Source organism: Rhinolophus sinicus, chromosome 14, assembly GCF_057876585.1.
Source record: "Rhinolophus sinicus isolate RSI-liver-muscle chromosome 14, RSI-T2T, whole genome shotgun sequence".
In the NCBI taxonomy this organism is placed as follows: domain Eukaryota; kingdom Metazoa; phylum Chordata; class Mammalia; order Chiroptera; family Rhinolophidae; genus Rhinolophus; species Rhinolophus sinicus.
Window position 1 is genome coordinate 110448048 of NC_142514.1, and position 17634 is coordinate 110465681.

Genomic DNA, 17634 nt, shown 5'->3' on the forward strand with positions numbered 1-17634 from the left:
GGGTTTAAACTGTGCAGGTCCACTTACATGCAGATTTTTTAAATCCTGGAATCTTTCAGCCTCAACCTGGAATCTTACAATATATCTCATGCAGTAGAAGGTATAATACTTTCTGGAAGAATGGTAGAGACTCAGATATTCAGATAAATTGTCCTGAGTCATGAGAAATAATTTATATATCAATGGAAACTTGTATTCCACATTTTTAAAAGAAATATATTTACATTTATTAAAAATAGGATTACTAAGTTTGAGGCTGTCCAATAAAATCTGTCATAGTCTGGACTTTTTTTTTTTATCAAGAAATAGAAAGCTTAAGAAATAATATTGATTTTCTAAATCTCAGGATGGTTTCTTCTATGTTTTGTTTGGGACACAGACACACACACACACACACACACACACACACACACACACACACACACAGTGGTTTCTCCACTTGGAGCTTATCTGTCTATTCCTTGTCTCTTACATGAATATATATTTATGGCACATATAAGTATACTTGTAGTCTTTATAGAAAATTTTTGAAGACAAGATTTATTTAATTTTTAGACCAAACACAACTGATGAACTTAGCAAATATCACATAAATCCCAAAGGACAAAACCTTCTAAACATGGTAATTTTTTACTTTTTCTATTACTTGCTTAAGCAGTAAATTAGAGGTTTGTACATTCCCCGGTCAATTTGGATCTAGTCTATGAGTCAGTATTGATATTGATAATTAGCCTTCATTTGATTGTTTATTAGAAAAACTGCCAATAGTGTCTTTTGGTTTTGCTTTGCTGACACAAAATTGCCCCAAATCACTTAACACATGCCATTGTAATCTCCCACAAGGATCTATCCCAGGGATAGTAAATTTCCGACATGCAACCTTTCTGTGTTCCATGTGGATATCACTATTCAAATCATTTTTTCCCATTGAACCTTGATGTGACCTCAGAATCTTTCTCAATACCACACTTGAATCTGCACTGTCTATTGACTGGTGTTTGTATATAAAATGAAACTTATTTGCCTTCTCTGGCAAAGCACAAAATATTCTTTCATTTTTATTTAAGCCAAGATTCCTTGAATATTTAATTATTTATGATATAATTGTGAGCAGATGGCAGCCTACAAATTATCCACTTGTTCTGAAAGGAAGTAATATCTTGCTTACAAATCATTCCTCCTGGGATGTATTATGATCAATGCCTAGACACTTTCCATTTTTCAATTTTATGAATGACCTCCTTGCAGAATGTCAGTGTAGTGCTATGAGTGTTATGAGATGTCGACTCTATTAGAACAAGTCAAAAAATTTATGAACAGACACTAATTTGTTGCCATTTTTGTGACTTTTGAAAAATTGACTTCAATTTAACAGCAAAGTCATTAGCACAAAATGCCTTTTTTTTCCTGTTCAGAGAGTAAAATCTGAGTATTGCATCAGAAATAAACTCCAGGATGTCCAGAATTTTGGAGAGCTTTCTCAGAAGCCTTTTGAAAATTAACGTATGGACAGTTAGGTGTATTCAATTATGATGGCTTTATTTCTCCTCCAAACTTCAAACTCGGAAAACCACTGAGTTAGGTGAGAGGCCCACACCTAGTTAAAGCCTGAGGTTTATTTCCTGCTCAGTTTCCAGACTAGAGAAATTACCTCAGGGGTAATGTGGTAAGGTTCATTTTAAACCCAGGTGAGTTGTGTCTTTTAATTGTCCCTCTTTGGAGTAAGTGAATTAATAAAATGATTACTAGAAAAAGTAGCATGTAGAAATCAATAGTGGAGAACAGGCATGGCCATATTCCATGAAATGGAGATGATACTGATAAATGCCTGTCCATTTTATATATATATATATATATATATATATTTGCAAATATATTTGAAATTACATATATAATATATATACATAATATATATATATATATATATATATTTGCAAATATATTTGCAATTACATATATAATATATATACATAATATATATATATATATATATATATATATATATATATATATATATATATATATAATTGAAAATCCTAAATGATTATACATAGGTAAACATGCAGATGAACAGAAATTTCTGTTTTGCTACAACAAAATTTATTGGTGTTACATTTGCCCATGCTCATTTTTATGTGTGCAGGTACACACACACCCACACCCATCACTGCCTGCTGGTATCTATCTTTACAAAAATGGCAAGGATTAAGCTGTCAGCTGTCTCAGTGAGAACTTCCATATAACTATTTCATAATTTTACATGATCTAAAACAGTAAGTTTATCTGTGTACTGTTAAGTATTTTTATAATTAAAATTCCATTACACTTGTCAAAATAAATGAAGAGCTCATTCTCCCTTATGTAAGATCCTTTATTTTATGTTTTTTGTTTTTGCACTTTTATTGGAACATAACCTTGAAATCTAGAAGATGACCTCACCGAGTTTGTAGCTCAGAATTCATATTCATTAAAAGTTTGTTGAATGAAAATATACTTGACAAACAAAACAAAAAATAATATGCCTGATGCTTTATTGATGGTCCTGGAAGAGATGGTACTGTATTCCATATTCTCTATTTCCTGGTAGTGGTCTTCTAATTTTAAGTAGAAGTTGGAGGCAGAAGCTAGGAAAAGTAGGCTCTGAGCTATAAAAGTTACCATAAATGGGAAGGGATAAGAGAAAATAATGCAAAACATCTGAGGTTTCCAGCTTCCCCGGAAATTGATGTGTTGAGAAATTGTGTCAGCCCATAGAAGCTTGAGTATTATTGTAAAGCTGCTCTTGGCTCAGCTCACTTCAATCACTAAACCATGGAAATATAGGAATAAAAACACCAATGTTAAACTATAATGACCCCTGGCATGTATTGCATCTTGCTCCTTAATTAGATTTATATTGTCAAAGAGTGTTCTCTGAAAAATTGTGTTTTACTAGTGAAACCTAATTTGAGCAATCAAATTGTCAAAAAACCATTACTGCTTCTTTCTCTTTGCCTCTTTGGTGAACAGTGGGATGAAAAAGCATCATCAAAAGTATTTGAAAAAAGTTACGGTTGTGGGGGGGAAATACAGAGGTGGGTTTTAATCCCTTTACTGCCATTAATGTGTTGGAGATCTTGAATTAGTCTCCTCTTTAGCCCCTCCCTGCCTTTTTAAACATCATGTCCTCTCTTACTTTTTCAAGAATTTTCTACTTTGGTTATGTATTTTCTTGAACATAATCAAATTTTCTATCTCCATGGCACCAGTCCCATTTGTTTTGATATTTCCCATCTAAATTAAAAAAATTAAATAAAAGCTTACTATGTCCTTGTGGGGACAGAGCCCCAAGGAGCAGTTTCCAGGCTGTCAGCCTCACATAGAAAGGTGCTGGCTCAGGTAGTAAGTGGCCATCAACTGTGATTGCATGCCATCAGCTGTGGCTAGTTGGCCATCAGCTGTAACCAGTGGGCCATTGGCCACTAATATAACTGCTGTGGCTATGTTAGCAGAAAATGGGGGCTAGCAAGAAGATGGTGGCTGGCAAGCACGGACTGCAGTTAGCACGGCGGAGTGCGGGTTGTAGATTGCAGAGAAGTGGACAGCAGGTTGCAGATAGTGTGGCTTCTGCTTCCTGTGTCTCCAACCCAGCCGCCAGCGAGACTACAATGGTATGACTCCCCCGTCTATGGCTCCCTGGGTGTTCCTTTTTGGCCTCATCATATCCTGTGTTCTTATGTGGGGAGCGGGAGCAGAGACCCCGCAGGCCGCCCCGCCTGACACCCCGCATGACAGTCCTCATATCCCTCTAGTTAACATCCTTTTAACCCAAACTTCTAGAAAAAAGTTGTCTATACAACTAATTTCCTTTACTCTTTCCTAAACTAACTCCTGTCTTCATCATTCCATCAAAACTACCCAAATGAACATTACAGCAACTTTTATGTTGCCAAATGCAAAGGGTGCTTTTCAGAAACCACTTCACTTTGAAATATTTTCATATCTTGGCTCTTCTAACATCACGCTTTTCTGGTTTCCTCATACTCAATAGGCTATGCCTTGTCAGTTTCATTTTTTGGCTTCTCCCTTCCACCTGAACTCTCTGTTGATAATCCCATCCCATTTCCAGGGCTGTGTGAACATTTGGGCACTGGTTCCTACTCTCCCAAGAGGCTCTTTCATAATTTCTTACAATATGAACAGAATCTTTTTATTATAAAGGAGCCAAACTGCAAGTCATGACACAACTTCCAGCCCATCAGCAATGGAGTATGTTCAGCTCTCAACCGTGGAAGTAGCAAAGTCAAAGAGTGAAGTGTGCAGCCTCTCAATCCAGATTTCACAGATTCATATTGTATCTCTGCTGCTTATGTAATCTCCCAGTTTCTTACGTAATCTCTTTACTAGTAATATAGCGACGATGGTAATAATAGTACAGTAGTCCTCCTTATCTGCAGGGATATGTTCCAAGACCCTCAGTAGATGCCTGAAACGATGAATATTAGTACTGAACCTGATACACACTGTGTTTTTTCCTATACCTGCATACCTGTGACAAAGTTTAAACTACTCTTGCTCTTTAAGGCTATTATTAAGTAAAATAAGGATAACCTGAACTCAAGCACTGTGATACCACAACACTTGATCTTATAACCCAGGTGGCTACCAAGTGACTACCAGGCAAGTAGAGTATACAGCATGGATATACTGGACAAAGGTATGATTCATGTCCCAGGTGGGACAGAGCAGGACTGGTTGACACTTCATCACGCTACTCAAAATGGTGTGCAATTTACAACTTATGAATTGTTTATTTCTAGAATTTTTTACTTAATATTTTTGGACTGAAGCTGAAGTGGGTAACTGAAACTGAGAAAAATGAAATCACAGATAAAGGGGGACTACTGTATCTACATCTGTGGGGACAGAGCCAGGAGTGCAGTTTCCAGGCTCTTGCCCTCACGTGGAAATGTGCTCACTCAGGTAGTAAATGACCATCAACTGTGATTGGATGGCCATCAGCTGTGGCTAGTTGGCTGTCAGCTATAACCAGTGAGCCATTGCCACTAATATAACTGCTGTGGCTACGCTAGCAGCAAATGGGAGCTAGCAAGAAGATGGTGGCTGAGCTAGCAAGAGCAGATTGCAGTTAGCATGGTGGATTGCAGCTAGCAAGTGGGGTTGGTTGCCAGAGAGAAGTGGGTGGTAGGTTGTGGATCATGTGGCTCCTGCTTCCTGTGTCTCCAACCCAGCTGCCAGCAGGAATATAGTGGTATGACTTCCCTATCTATGGCTCCGTGGGTATTGCTTTTTGGCCTCACCATGTCCTGCGTTCTTATGTGGGGAGCAGGATTAGAGACCCCGCAGGCCGCCCTGCATGACAACATCATAGCATGGTTGTGAGAGAGTTAATAAGTATAAAGTGCTTACACAAGTATCTAGCCTCTAGGAAAGGCTATCTGTAAGGAAATGTGAAGGGTCAGAGATTGTCTGTGGGGCAGAGCCAGGAGTGCAGTTTCCAGGCTGTCGGCCTCACGTGAAAAGGTACTGGTTCAGGTAGTAAACGGCCATCAACTGTGAGTGGATGGCCATCAGCTGTGGCTAGTTGGCCGTCAGCTGTAACCAGTGAGCCATTGGCCACTAATATAACTGCCATGGTTACGCTAGCAGAAAATGGGGGCTAGTAAGAAGATGGTGGCTAAGCTAGCAGGTGGCAGAGTGTGGATTACGGATCGTGTGGCTCCTGCCTCCTGTGTCTCCAACCCAGTCGCCAGCGAGACTGTAGTGGTATGACTCCCCTACCTATGGCTCCGTGGGTGTTCCTTTTTGGCCTCACCATGTCCTGCGTTCTTATGCGGGGAGCGGGACCAGAGATGCTGCATGACGCCCTGCATAACACATGGCGCAGCGAACAGGGTACAGTGTCGGCCAGAATCCCCAAAGGGGTAATGGAGCAGTTTATACATATGAAAGCTCAGTTTCACGAGCAGGGTACAGTGCCGGCCAAAGTTCTCCGAAGGGCAGTGGAGCAGTTTGTGCGTATGAACACTCAGTCGCAGGAAGACCAGGAGGAGCAGCTGCCGGAGAGCTGGACCCCCCGTGGAGGGGTGGAAAGACATGGATGGTTCTCTGACCAGCATAGGCCAAAGAAAGCAAAGGTTATTGTGGCCCTGTGGACTGGGAAGTTCTTGCTGAGGCAGCCCGGATGCAGGACTTGTAGTCCCAGGAGGAAACGCTTGCTGAGTCCTCCGTGGGAGATGAAGGTGAGGTCAAGGTCGTCCCTCACCCCCAGGGACCCCCTGGCGAATGACTATGGACTATGGGGAATTGCCTTCCATCCCTAATTTAATGGACTGCTGGACTGTTTGTTTAGGAACGTACCACCATGTTGTAGAACTGGGGGATATTTGCTTTTGTGTCTTGACTGGCCGCCATTGAGACTATGTAAGCACCTTGACTGTGAGTCATTGTTGTTCCAGAATGGTACCCTGAGAGGCCCAGAGAGATGACAGTGCCCTGAGAACCCTGGCTGAGCCCAGGAATTCTGGCTGTGCCCAGAGAGAGTGGCAGTGCCCTGAGAGCCCTGGCTGAATCCAGGCAGTCTGGCTGTGTCCAGGATATTGCATTCACCTCCAGGCTCCTCACACAGAGCGCCTCGTGGAAGATGCTTGTCACGTAGGTTGTGAGGCGAGACCCTGTAGGGGTGGAGTGTGGGGACAGAGCCAGGAGTGCAGTTTCTAGGCTGTTGGCCTCACGTGGAAAGGGGCTGACTCTGGTAGTGAATGGCCATCAACTCTGATTGCATGGCCATCAGCTGTGGCTAGTTGGCCATCATCTGTAACCAGTGAGCCATTGGCCACTAATATAACTGCTGTGGCTATGCTAGCAGACAATGGGAGCTAGCAAGAAGATGGTGGCTGAGCCTGCAAGTGCGGATTGCAGTTAGCAAGTGGGGTTGGTTGGTTAGCAGAGAAGCAGATGGCAGGTTGTGGGTCATGTGGCTCCTGCTTCCTGTGTCTCCAACCCAGCCGCCTGCGAGACTACAGTGGTATGGCTCCCCTATCTATGGCTCTGTGGGTGTTCCTTTTTGGCCTCACCATATCCTGAATTTTTATGTGGGGAGCGGGAACTGAGGCCCTGCATGAGTCCCTGCATGATACTGACCTTATCAGCTAACAAATTAGCCTGTTAATATTTCATGGACGCTGTCAGAAGACACACGACTCTTGGGCCAGAGACAAAGAACTTTAATACTAATGACAGATCAAAGACCATGAGTGCCATGTTTGTATCACCTCCTCTTCCCCCTCCCCCCACCCCTACCATCCCCAGGTTCTTTGGGGCTGATGTGGGCGGGCCCAGGTGTATGTTTCTCAGCTGTTCCATTACAGCTGAAGAACCCCAAGCTTAGGGAACATGGCTCTTTTATAATGGGCTGCAGGCATAGCTGCTCTTTGCTTCCAAGGGAAACATTATCATTATTATAATGGGAACTAAGAAAATCTGCCTTTTTCTCAGGAGAGAGACACTAGCTCTATCTTCCAAGGGTTTGTGCTATACAAACACCCTTGAAAAGATAGTCCAGAACAAAAGGGCAATGCCTTGTTCACAAGATGTGCAGAAACATGGGAGACTCATGGGAAACTGTCCCGCCATTATTATCGTCAGAACGTATTGTACCATCTCCTCTGTTATCCATTTCCTATTCCCCCAGGGAGAATTCATTGCTCCCTCTTCTGTGCCCCACAAAACTTTGTATATATTATATCATGCCTAATATGAGTAAAGGTGACTTACATCTGTTTATCCTTTTATATTAGTGAGTTTCTTTAGAGCAGGTTTTATAGCTTATTCATCGTTTATATTCCTACCCCCTACTTCCTGTATTCCATCACCAAGAAGAGTGTCTAAAATAATTGGTGCTTAATATGTGTTGAATTATTTCTAATTAAAAAATTAATGAGTGTCATGGGTGGGAAGACTTTTTTCCCCTGAGTGTCTGATGAAGAACATTGTCATTATTCAAAAGGAACATGTGGCATTCAGGACAATAGGATTTTCATTAAGCAAATCAACATTTGATTTTTTAAATACAGAAAATAGAATTAGAGAGGCTGTTAGCACAGGGCTACTTTTCAAAGAAAATTAATTTTTTAGACTCAAGAATGTAATGATAAATGATACATTTAACCCATACAGCATTAAAAATTCATCATATAGTTATATTTTCTAGCTTCAAATTTATCCTGCTTTAAGTGGATACGCAGCACAAGGGATATTCTGATTTAAATGGATATATTCTGTTTTCTTCATTCTTCTTTAGAACTGTCAGATGATTCTTCAAGACGCTGAGAAACTGTATGGGGGGGGGAAGAGACACATCTACAGATGCATATTAGTCTATAGTTGCAATTTGCTTTGGTATCCATGGGGATGACAGGTACCAAAGAAATGCAAGCTGATACTATGACAAAACTGAGCTGATTTAGCATTAAGTTTGGGCATCAAGAGAGTTTGATCTGATCTGAAGTGTGGATACATTTTGTAAAAGTGTTGTATGCTTATTCTGAGTTTAAGGTGGTGTCAAATTGTGGCTTAGGAGGAGAAGGATTTAGGGCATTCTGTCCTGATGAAAATAGTTGAATATTTATTTCATGATTTCAGTTACAGAAATAGTTAAGAACATGGTCAGATCTGTTGAGGAGGGTGAAGGACAATTATCTCCAACAATGAAGCTTCAGATAGGAATAGAAAATGTGAGATAAGAGATGGCATATTACAGCAATTAAAGGACAGAGCCTGGGGGAAAACAGTTCTGGGTTTAAATTCTAGCTTGGCCATTTTCCGGCTTTATAATCTTGGAGAAGTTCCTAAAATTGTTGAAACCCCAGTTTCTTCGTAAGATGTCTCCATTTCAGACTTCCTGTGAACATTGAGAATGGTAATGCAGGTGTACCGCTTAGCCTAGTGCCGATACAGTTAATGAGCAATAGTTTGGAACTTGCATATGTATTTATTCAAGAAAGAATTTGTCCAAAGAAAAAGTATCTGTTTATCTAATGGTTTACTTTTAGCTGCTAAAAGTGCTTTTCTGTCATTTCTAGCTGAGACCCCATGGTCCTATTTCTCCCAGGATTCTCTAGAATTCTAACTTTCAACCCTCATTGCTTTTCTCTGATAAGCAGGCCATCCTTCCTATATATAAATGAGATAATGTATGAAAAACATTGAGAATAATGCATAGACTGAGGTAAGCTCACCATAATGGTAGATATATTATTACTTATCATTTCCATCCATTTTGCAGGGCTTTGCTTCTTTTTGGAGCAGCCTTTTTCACCTGTTTCTTCTCTACCACTTCTCTGCAAATGACAGCACCCATACAGCATCTCAATTCTCTCACAGCTTCATGCAGATTCCTTATCAGAACCCCAGGCAGACCTTACTGAGGTGCCAAGGTCTTCAATATTTGCATGGGTCCCCTCTCTCCCCATGCCTTCTCCTCTTTCTGATAACTGACCAGGCTCTGGTTTCCCTTTGCTGTCACACCTTGAAATAAAAATTGAGTGTCTTTCTTTTCCTTGAACCTTGGTGAAATCCTGACCTAGCCAGATTTCATCTCTGATTACTCCAATTGCTCAAGAGAAATGCAGCTTTACAAGCAGTGCAGTAAATCAAATTGAATTTACAACCATGAAATAGAGGGTATGGTTTCAGACATTCATTATACTGGTTTCTGTATCTTCTATCTGGCACAAGAACTCAAATGCTCCCTGAGAGAAAAACATCCCTTGCAGAATTACAATTATTGTCACAAGCAAGGTATCAGCAAGTATATATACATTAAAAACCATCTACTCTTTAGATCTTTATTTTGTTTCTTCAGTGAGATCTATTCCTGGGCAGTTTCTTTAAGGCTCACATTCATACGTACAAGTGACTGTTAAAAGACAATGTGGCTTTTTAAAAGAATAGTAAGTGAATGCATCTGTTCTGACAACCTCGTCACATTTACCTCAACAGGGTCATAAATGTGGGATATACAAAATAGCAGATGCAGAAAGTTTGGGATATACAAAACAGGAAAATATTAAGAAAATAAGACCAAAGAATCTTAGCAGTTGGGAGGGGATGAGGTTGAGGTTAAGAGAGATGATGGAAAGGCTAGATTTGAGGAGGGAGGAAAGGAGGGAAGGAGAGAGAGCGGGAGAGAGAGAGAGAGAAGATGTCCTGAAAGGGAAGGATAAAAACAGAGACAGGAGGTGAAATCTTTAAATATTTTATTAAACATTCACCACCTAAAAGTAATATGTGTGTGTGTGTGTGTGTGTGTGTGTGTGTGTGTGAGTATTTTTTTTTTTTTTGCTCATGGATGTCAAATACAAGATTTAAAGTAGATTTAATATTCTAATTTAATGAGAGAGGAGAGGTACAGAATAAAGGAAATGTTATGAGTGGCTGTAGGAGTTAGTGAGTTTAATTTGAGCTTCATGACTATGCATGTTGTTATTCCTAGTCTTTTCAGAAAACATATGCAACAAAATTCCCATACAGTGCTTTTGCAGACTGTGGCTTTTTTCTGTTTCCATTTCTCCCTCCCCATCACTTTTTAATTGTGTTTACACAAAGTAGGCTCTAATTTTTGCCAAGAGCAACACAATTCTCTGCCTCAGCTATGTTTTGCAAAATATAAGCTAGAGAGGGGGTGGAGGAATGTTATGCTAACCTTGAAAATCTGTCAGCATGTTCCCTCTTTAAGTAGACTAGCCAGCTACCTAATGGGAAAATGAACAGGGAAGATGAATTCAGTGACATATTTAGTCATGTAATGCTGTAATTCTCCTTTCCAGAGAAGTGTGAAATTTTGGATGAGAGGTCAAAGCGCAAGCTTAAGAAGACAAAATTCAACGCTTCACACATTTCTCAATACCAACTGTTTGGTCTAAGTGGTCAAATTTTTGTACATACGTCGTGGAACATTCATAATGATGTGGTACACCCCTGGGATGATTTTTATTCCTTTACACACTCATTTAATCCGCATAATCATCTTGCAAATTTTACAGCTGAGAAAAATTGAGACTCAGAGAGGTTAGATGACTTATCCAAATCTCAGAAAAATTTCAAACCCATTTTGGCCTGAGCCCCAAGCGCTGTATCTTACCTCCAAACTTCCTTGGTTAAAAGACCTCAAAATATGGGGAAGACATCAGAAATGGAGGGTCTAAGAATCACTGTTGCTTTCCTGACCCATAAATTTAATAAGGATGAAAGAGAAAAAATGACATGTACTCAAAACATTTGTAATTCATTATTTTTAGGAAGTCTTGGAATAAGATGTCTAGGTTTAAAAAATAATATTGGTTATTTCTTGTGGTAATTATACATTACTATTTATCCAAAATAGACTTTTAGAAAATGCAAAAAACCATATAGAAGAGAATAAAAAGTATTAGTAAACCCTCTGTGTTAGTTAGAGTTTATGCTAGTTGCTGTAATAAAGTCATCCTAAAATTGAGTGAATTAGAGATTATAAAAATTAATTTCCCTCTCATATAAGAATGCTTAGAACATTCCAAGTAGGGTAGTAATTCTGTCTTCAATGTGTCTTCAATGTGGCTTATCAATTTGTTCTAACCATCACTACTCCAAAAATCAGGAAGAGAGGCAAGAACCCTTGTGCAAGAATTTATGGACAAACATTACTTCTACTCAAATTTTGTTTTCAAGAACTAAGTCACGTGGCCCCTCATGGACTCAGGCAAGTGTAGTCCCCGGATAACTATTTTTCCTGTAGTACTAAGGAGGAAGGGCAGAATGAGTTTCAGAGGAATACTGTCTCTGCCCAAAATAACTATTATTATATTTTATTTTGTATCTCTACAGAATCTTAATTTGAAAACCTATGTGTACATGGTTTAAAAACCTAATTATGGTATTATACCTTTTGTTTTGTAACATGCTTTTGTTCATTAAGTAACTATGTGGGCAGTGTCGTCTGCTGTAACATCACTGTCATGTGGCAGAGATATTCCGTCATCTGGAGGTGCCATAACTTTATTCATCCAATCCCCTGTAGTTGTTTCTAGTATTTCACTAAGGTTAAAGTGAGGTCCATGACTTTATGTAAAAATTTTTCTATGCATGGCAAGACAATTCTTAGAAGTCAACAGGTGAGAACTTGCTAAGTTATATTGTAGAAAGATTGTATTAATTCACTGTCCTATCAGCGATGTATGGAAGTAAAGACATCTGGAACTTGATCCAAGAATCACCTACCCTTCACCCCCTTAGTATAATTATCTCTATTACTCTTGGCATGCCTGTGAACATTTAATAGTCATTTAAAAATATTTACTTCCTCCTCTGCCACTGTCATGGAAAGAATATTCTTTACCACTCTTTGAGTTTGGGTCTGGCCAGGAGACCTGCTTTGGCCAATAAGATGTCAGTCAATTTCATAAGCAGGAGTTTGAAATGTTCTTGCCTGACTGTGTGGCCCTCTTGTTCTGTTATTGCCACAAACAAAGCTTCCCGTGGATAGCCTTCAGTGCAAGGAGGACGAGACATGTAGACAGGCCAGGGCCCAGTGGGCAGCTTAGAGCCTCCCAGTCAACTCCAGCCTATATCACCCACAGTGTTGGTGAGTGAAACCAACACCTTAATGTATGTCACTGGAATTCAGCGCTTTATTATGCAGCAATACATAATGGACTGATATAGTGCCAATTGACAACACCTGTGACAAGGGAAAACCTACCAGTTGTGGAATATACAACATATTAGGGGCAGGCCTGCTCTTTCCCTGGCTCTTTGCACCACTCCTTTTATCTCTCTGGATAAGTGATTGTCCCTTAATTTCCAGATATCAGTAGGTGAATGAGCTAACGTTATCCTAGTTGTGTCATTTCAGTCTTATATGTTTTTTCATTTTTACTTTCTCTTTGTTATAAACCTCGGTCCCAGTCCAGCACAAGAGGCTAATAGAGTGTGGAACAGCATTTGACTTCTAAAATGTCAGACTAGAAGGAGAAAAGGAAAACAATTATTAACAGAACCAGTCACGGACCCCCATGGGGTGCATGCTTTCACCCTACATCTTGTAAATGCAGTGTAGTGAGACCATCAGCAAAGCCTAAACCCAGGAAATATGACTGCAAAGGAAAAGCTATGGTATAGTGTCTCAAATGCTTAATAAAAAAATACAGCTTTACTAAAAAACAAAACAATAAGAACCACACATAGCTTAGTAAACACGTATGATCATTCCCAGACATTTTATTCTAGAGACTGCTCAAGACTCAGATCTACTTAAGGAACAAATTTGGTCATTTTCAACATTTTATTAACTCAGAACATCTGCAAGACCATTCCGTGGATAATGCTGTCAAGGCTGCAGATGCTTTACTCCTTCCTTCAATATTTATTGAGAGCTGACTATGTGCCAGGAATCCTGTTAAAAACTAGGAATATAAAGGTGAATACACATGTTCCCTGAGCTCAGCAAGTTCACAACCTAGGAGAGCAACAGACATGAAACGTAACTCAACTCTTCTGCACCATAATAGAACTATGGACAAGGTACCATCTAAGGAGAAAGAGATGAGGTACAGTCAGCCCTTAACCTGGTGTCCTGCTTTAATGCTACCAAAGCACATTTTACACACCTCATCAGTATCATTACTGGTTTTCCTTGGCCTCTTACTACCAAGCCATGCATTGTCATTCTGATTTTCCCACTCCCACATAACCCACTTCTTTTTAAATAATTTATTTCTAACTTCTGTGGCCCTGGTGACAGAAAACTCCCCACTGATCTCTTTCCCTTATTTTGAGCCCCAACCCTGACTCCTCTTTCTAGTAGACTTACAGAGATTGAGATTCCCCCACTAACATTCCCCTAGAATGTTTGAAAGATTGCAGTGAAGTTTTGTCCTATACAGAGATGATCTAAAGCAAAAATCATTTAGAACTAATTAAAGGAGCTTATTATTTTATTACGTGTCTGAGACAAGAGGAAGTTACTTTTATTATGTTAATCTAAATCCCAGACATGCTATCAGTATAAGACCTATGCTGGCAAATTCAATGCGGAAGAAAGAAACACATCAGCTCTATTCTATCCTCCCCAAGGAACTCTTGTTCTGCAGCAAAATTAAAGACTATTAATTATTAAGCTCTGTTTCTCCTAAAAATGATATGAAGACCTTCTGATTAATGACTGAGGAAACTGATTATTGATTTTCTTATTAGTTTTTTAAAAGTCAAGGGCAAGTGTTTGCTACTTGGCTGTGTCAAACCTATTTTTTGATCAATATACAGCAGTGGTTTCCAAACCAATCACATACTATCAGAATTATCTGGGGAACCTTTTATAAATAAGGTTCCAAGATACCACATTTGGAGTTTTGGATGATTGCATAGTGGATCCAGAAACTCTGTATTGTTAGTAAGTCCCTCAGGTGATTTTGATAACTACCCTGACTAGGAAATCACTTAGAGAAGTTTCTGGGGAATACTATAATTCTTGAGACATTTAATCCTCACATTCTTTAAATTGCATCATTTAACTCTTAGTCATAGTAGTGACTATGATTCTTGTTTTTTAGACCACAGTGACAGTGGAAAACCAAGGCTTATGGACTCCAAAGCTCCAGGACTCAACAGGATTCCAGGTTCTTGGGGCCAATGAGTATCACAGTCAGTGACACATTTTGATTTTTGTCTTTCACACACATGTGTATAATCAGGAAGGAGGTAACTTCACGGTCCCATCCTTTCTCAGGAGGTCCTGGGGAGGGCTTTCCTGTTGGAGAATTCCAAGAACACCACTCACGTCACTAAGAGTGCTGTCTCTAGAGAACTTTAAGGAATCTCTTCTTCACTGTAGTTAATGATGCTTGCTGCTCCTGCTCCCCAACCCTAGGCTTCTAAATATTACATTTTTTTGCCCTCTCAATGTTACCTTGTTCTTTTTCATGTTATAATCACTTCTGTTGAGGGGTCTAGATAAGCACTCAAAGACTGTGGGGGGAAATTCATCCTTGACTTCTGCAACTTCTTTTCTTAGCAACTTCATGGTCCATGATGGGTTAGCGTGCTAGCCTACTAAGCTTCCCTTGACATAGGATCCAATCCCCTTCTTGCAGATGTCTGTGGCTTAACGCAAGGAAACTAGCTCTAAGCTAGCTTAGCATGTCACCCGTAAGCACACTCTCAAAAACAGTGCCCTTATTTACTAAGACCCCTGACAACCTATGCTGAAGCTCCATAGTATTACAGTGCATTGTGCTTCCTTTGGAGAAACACACACACACACACACACACACACACACACACACACACACAAAGATGAAGGGTTGGGGGTTGGAGGCAGGAAGAAAGTAAATAATAGAAAAATAGATGCATGTATTACCTGGTCTCTTCAATATAAAACCTTTGATTACTAGGCAACCAGTACCTGTGAACAGGTGCTGTTTAAATCATGGAAAAAATATGTTCCCAAGAAATTTATCAGATTTGACAAGATTAACACATGTGAAATAATAGCAAACCATATAAAGCACGATTTAATTCAGTGTTAAAGCATGTGGAAAAAACTACAATAAAGTGTTCTGGAATTCTATAGCATTGTTTTACCTCTGTCCATTTCCCTATACCATCAAGAGTAAACCCAAACTACCCACCACCACTGAAAACAGTGCAAACTTGTTTGATTGGCTTATGCCAAAAATCCAGTGAGGGCTTTTTTAAAAAAGAAATTGTTTTACTATCTTTTCTCTTCTCTTTTTCTTTTTTGTTTTAACCTAGCATCAAAGCATCACAAATGTAGAACTAAATAAGAAAGTGGGAGAGCTGCCTCCCTTATTTTAGAGCTTGACTAGATGTGTTAGCTTTTACATTTTGAGCTCTGTAGGATGTCAGGCACTTCAGAGCAGGGGTGGCATCTATCTTTATGATGCTACTTGCACAGGCATCCTATTTGGATGAAATCATCCTTTGTTTCATTTATTATTTTAAATAGACTTTGTCAAGGTCCCAAATTTCCTCCTAAAGAGGCAATATGCTCTCTCGTTTCATTTGCAAGTCTGGGCACCCCACTGCCAAGCAATGTGCTGCTGACTGCAGAGGGGCCGGCCTCCTGTGAGCTGTGTGCCTTCTTCAGGCTTCAGAAGATGCCCCCCCAAAAGCTGGAAGCTCATCGCTGCCTTTTTTCTTAGACCCTCCAGGGATACAGCAGTGGGAGTGCACATTTCTTGTGGTCCCATGCCATTTGTCATCACCATCAGAAGCTCTTCAGTGCCCATTTCTGTGAGGCAGTGGCTGCCTTTGTTGCCTAGGGGGATCACTTGGGGAAGCTTTAAAGTCACCAAAGCCTGGGACCCACCTCTGAGATTGTGATTTAGTAGATTTCAGTGCAGTGCAGCCTGGGCGTGGATCCTTAAAGGCTCCCTGGGCGATTCTAATATTTGACCAAGGGTGAGTGGCAAAGGGTGGTATAGGATGGAGACTGTCTGCATTGTGGGATTTCAAATGTAAGTGAGGCTAAAACAGGAGAACTTAAAAAAAAAATCATGCAAGAATGTGCACATTCAAATTGGCATTTCTCTCTTGGAGTTGTCTTTAGGGCCTACTTCACATTCTCTTAAACCTCTTTTGTCCCCCTCTAGGGACCAGAGTTTGTGTTTTCAAGCTGACAATGAGCCTGGGTGATTGCCAAGTGGTTGGATGGAGGTTCCACTGAATTATTTTGAAATCCAGTAATAGGTGATTATGAAGTGATGAGACTGGTTTGTTTCACACCATTCTCTACACACCTACTAGAATTACCTTTGAAAATGTAAATCATATTACATTGTTCTCTCCTTAAGACCCTTCAGTGGCTTCCCAGTAGAACAAAATCTGAAATTATTGTCAAGGTTTACACAACAATCTGGCTCCTTCCCACTATACTGACCATTACTTACTGCTCTGCCTTTCAATATGTGTCAGCCACACAGGCTTTCTTTTCTGCTCCTTAAACTTACCAAATATATCCCCACCTCAGGCCTTTGTACTTGCTATTCTATTTGGGTGGAAATCTTATTCCCTCAAATTTCCAAGTGAGTTCCTTTTTGTTATTCAAGTCTTAGTGCAACTGTCAAATCTTCAGAGAAGTTCTCCCTCCCACTCTTTTTACTCTGGTCACTCTCCACTCTCTTATCTGTTTTATTACTTTCATAGCATGTATTACTATCTGAAATTAACTTATTTATTAGTACTTTATTTGCTGTCTACCTCCCCTAGCCAGAATGTAAGCTCCTTGAGAACGGGATCTGGTTTGTGTTGTTCATGCTTATATTCCCAATATCTACAATACTGATTGCCTGGTACACATTAGGCACATAGTAATTACTGTTACAATGAAAGAAGGAAGAAAGGAAGGAAAGGAAGAAGGAAGGAAGGAAGGGAGACAGAGAGGGAGAACTTCTAGCAGGGTAATAATCTCTTCCAATTCCCAGTTTTTCAAATACTCGTATGTGCTCAGCCATCTGGGTGTGCAGTTTACCTTGCTCCTCTCCAGGACCAATGGAACCTGGGTGAGATGTATGCCAGTATCTCTGTAGTCTTAGTTGCTCGAAACAGTTGATACCCAACTGTTTTAGTGACATTTCC